Below are 4383 nucleotides of genomic sequence, written 5' to 3'. Positions count from 1 at the left end.
GATTGCTTAAAGTCTACTGGTTTTTTACAGTGTTTCATGCCTCAGCCTTGCCCTACTGCTCTGACCTACTCTCCTATGGCTCCTTAAAATTAATCTTTCAACTTCAATCACCTTGCCCTGATCATTGTTATCCGTCAGTCCCATCTTTGTGACTATTTTTCATCTCCCTCCTGAAATGCCTTCTTCAGATTCCTGCACTCTGTTAGATCCAGCCGACTGGTTTCCTCCAGGAAGCCCTTCCTCATGGCTCCGGCCAACTCTGAATTCTCTCCGTCCTGCACGCTTTCCCATCTCTCCGATGGTCCGATGCTGCAATTGAACTTCTCTCCTCTGCCAGGTGCCAATGCCATCATTGAAGAAGTAGTATGATATGCTCTTCAGTTGGGGGAGATGAGAAAGGAGCAGGAAACAGCAGCATAAAGGTGTCTTCATGTTCCGTGTTCCTGGCTCAGAGTCCTAAATCCTTATAGGTGAAGATACGTCTGTTCTATTCTCAGGCAAGAGCTTTATGTCCTTATTTTATAAGGAGCTTGCTTAGAGATCAGCTGATCTACTCCTTCCAGCCTGAGGTCTCAGATTCCCCTCAAAGTTCTTTAAGGTATCAAAAGACAGGGGAGGGAGCCCTATTTCAAAGTTTTCAGAGGGGTGGATGGGGTGAGAATCAAGGGTGCTGCGTCTGGCTTGGTTCTCCCTCATGTTTGAGCATGACAGGAGGACATTACCAGATGTGCAGGGTGCGCAAAGGATTCCACACCCAGACTTTTCTTGAAACAGTGAACAACTGAGATGAATCAAAATAAAGAATTCATGATTGAAAAGGGTTGGGTATGAAATGGATTGGACAGAACCACTGGCTTCAGTTCAATGTGGATATCAGCCTCAAGTTTTAAAAAAATCTTTAAAAGGGAGACTTAAAAAAAGAGATTATAAGTTTAGAAAAAAAAAAAAAACCCACTCAAGCTCCAGTTAGTAAAAGGGGAAAACCTCTGAAGATAGTTCCTCTGAAGAGGAAATGTCACAGACTAACAAATGGTGACATGCTGCTTCTTCTGGTAGTTGAGGAAATAAAAACAATGGAATCCATAGGATTTTCCACCTACTGAAGCGAAAAGCTATAAAAGTGAGAATATTAATACTGATTGAAACTGACCAGTGCCAGCCACTGACATGTCACTTGGTTCAGTCCTAAGGGTGCGGTGTTTGGTGAGTGATTTGGCAATGCCTTGAAACTAATGCATGCCTTAAAACTTAAAGGTTGTAGAACTGTTTATGCTTTTTGAATAATCTTAGAAATTTACAATAAAGAAATAATTCTATTTTTGGGAAAAAAATTCCCATACCAAAATGTTAACTAGGATGTTCAGGATTATTTATGATAGCCAAAATTTAGAAATAACCTAAACGTGGACATGTGCTCAGGCGATCCTGCTTTCTTCTTCAGTACTACTCGGCAAGCCTCTTACCATGTCGATGAAATTATTACTTTTATAATAAACAAAATTTTAGAGGAACATGGAGTTCTATTTATTACACACACATCTCCGTACACATAAAAGACTAATGTTGTAGGGTATTATTTTGTTGGTGACATCTTTCAGGTGAAGCCCCATTCAGGGCTTCATTGTAACCAATTGAACCCAGAGAAAGACTGAGAACTCACTGGCCTCCGACTTGGATCCATACAGTCTCTGGCAGGAGTCTGCAATCCCTAAAGGCAAGTCGGTATCTGCCATCTAGATCCTTCTCCAAATGAAGGCTGACTTTTATGTCTAATTGCACGTTAGCTGTGATGGGCTTTAAGACCAGGAGCCTGTGGGAGGGAAGAGTTAAGGCTGGTAGGAGAGAACCTCAAAGCTTACTATACCCCCATTTGTTTCTAGAATGAGGGTCCGCCTTGTTTGCACAGAAGCCTCAAAACCACCCTGTTAAGGTCGTTTTCTCATTGCTCAAAAGAGGAGATTCTNTTTACAATAAAGAAATAATTCTATTTTTGGGAAAAAAATTCCCATACCAAAATGTTAACCAGGATGTTCAGGATTATTTATGATAGCCAAAATTTAGAAATAACCTAAACGTGGACATGTGCTCAGGCGATCCTGCTTTCTTCTTCAGTACTACTCGGCAAGCCTCTTACCATGTCGATGAAATTATTACTTTTATAATAAACAAAATTTTAGAGGAACATGGAGTTCTATTTATTACACACACATCTCTGTACACATAAAAGACTAATGTTGTAGGGTATTATTTTGTTGGTGACATCTTTCAGGTGAAGCCCCATTCAGGGCTTCATCGTAACCAATTGAACCCAGAGAAAGACTGAGAACTCACTGGCCTCCGACTTGGATCCATACAGTCTCTGGCAGGAGTCTGCAATCCCTAAAGGCAAGTCGGTATCTGCCATCTAGATCCTTCTCCAAATGAAGGCTGACTTTTATGTCTAATTGCACGTTAGCTGTGATGGGCTTTAAGACCGGGAGCCTGTGGGAGGGAAGAGTTAAGGCTGGTAGGAGAGAACCTCAAAGCTTACTATACCCCCATTTGTTTCTAGAATGAGGGCCCTCCTTGTTTGTACAGAAGCCTCAAAACCACCCTGTTAAGGTCGTTTTCTCATTGCTCAAAAGAGGAGATTCTGGACTGGGGAACAGGAGTGGCTTCCTCCAAGTCATGCATCCAGCCTCTGGCTGAGTCAGACAGGTCTGCATTCAGGGTGTCTAACTGATACCTGCTACCTCTGGCTCTGGGGACACATAGAAAGAAAAAGGTTGGTTCTGTTGAGGCTCAGAAAAGCAAACCCCAAACTGAAGGCTTCAGAAGCAACCTCAAAAGCTAAGTTTTTCTCTGACCTTCTCCTGCCCTCCTGTCTCTCTGCCTCATTCTCCCCGGAGGCAAGTCATAGAAACTAGAATTCCTCTTCCCCCAGGCAGGTCATAGAAACCTCCCCAAAGCCAGCTGTAAACACTAAACTTATACTTTCATCTCCCCCATCTCATCTTTCTATCTTGGAGCTAGCCATAAAGAAATTCTCTAACCTGCCTTGTTTGATTGTAGTTCATTAGACCCCCATTCCAGAAGGAGTCCCGTCCTGTACGTGGGAGGAGTGAATGCTACACAGACAGTCCGAGAAGAATCTGAAGACTGGCCTTGCTGGGGTTCCCCACTCAGTCTATTAGCATTAGGTTATATTTTTCTTGTCTAATTGCATTTCTACACAGCTCTTCCTGTTTCATAGACCCTAAACACAAAAATGAACAGTTTTCTCTATTTCTTTAGGTCTTCATTCTGAAGGCTCCCTGTGACATAAAACTATGACCATTGGTTACACCTTTCCCCCATTAATCTGTGTTTGTTAGCTGATTTTTCTGTGGAACTTCATGGGGTTGAAGGAGACAGTCTCCCTTGGCCCCTACAATTGTAAGTATGGCATCCTATCAAAACTGAGGAACTGCGTCTGACCTTTGGAAAGTACCCTTACAGAAGTCCTGAACTCCATTACTGCGAGGGCCAGGCTTGAAATGGAAGTGAGTGAAGTTGACTAGGGGCTAGTTTCATGGGAAAGGGGAAGGCTGAGGTGAACTGAAGGGTGCTGGCCTCTGAAATACACCTGCAGACCAAACAGAACCTGTCTGTGCGCCAGATACAACCCCTGCAGTGATCCGCAGGTGACGGTGCCGAGGAGCATGTGGCTTAGAGCAGATTCTTGTCTTACGTCGTGATTATTCAGAGCTGAGTGGGCTCAGGGAGTCCAAATAAATGAAGGAGGGACTCTGTGGATGAGCAGGGAAGGGAAAACTGCTCACTCCATGCTCCCTACAGGGGCCCCAGGTTTGATGCGCTTGAGTATTCTGGAAGTCCCTAATTCTACCCTTGGCATGACCCAGGCCATTGAGGTGGGTGTTTTGCCCACACAAATCTGTGGCCCTTTGGTTATAGCTACTCCTCACCCCCCTGAACACCTGTGCAGAAGGGGTGGAGCCTGTAAGACTCTTACTTACTGAAGAACCAAGTCAAATGCCAGTGGTATTCATAAGTACAGCTCATTTCTGTCAGGGCTGTTCTCAAGGGAGACTTGCAGGAGTCGAGGGTCTTTCAACTGTATCCTGGGTGAAGAAACAGCACAACAGGAGAAAGTGATGGCTTCTGCAGCAGTTGAACCTCGCTTTGTGCAAAGACAGGTCTCTTGCAGAGCAGAAGCTGAACGTGTACTCATTCATTAATCATGTTATCCATTGCACAGCTACTGTGTGTTATAGGCACGAGCAATACATCCTTGAGCAGAGAAGAAGCTCTTGTGTTAATGCATCTCAGAATAATCATGTCAAGCCCTTTGCCCAGCACCAAGCAGGCTGCAATAAATGAATAAATAAAAGATTGGAAGCCATG

This window comes from Galeopterus variegatus, unplaced genomic scaffold (assembly GCF_000696425.1).
Source record: "Galeopterus variegatus unplaced genomic scaffold, G_variegatus-3.0.2 Scaffold3153, whole genome shotgun sequence".
Lineage (NCBI taxonomy): Eukaryota > Metazoa > Chordata > Mammalia > Dermoptera > Cynocephalidae > Galeopterus > Galeopterus variegatus.
Note: the sequence above shows the minus strand (reverse complement) of the source record.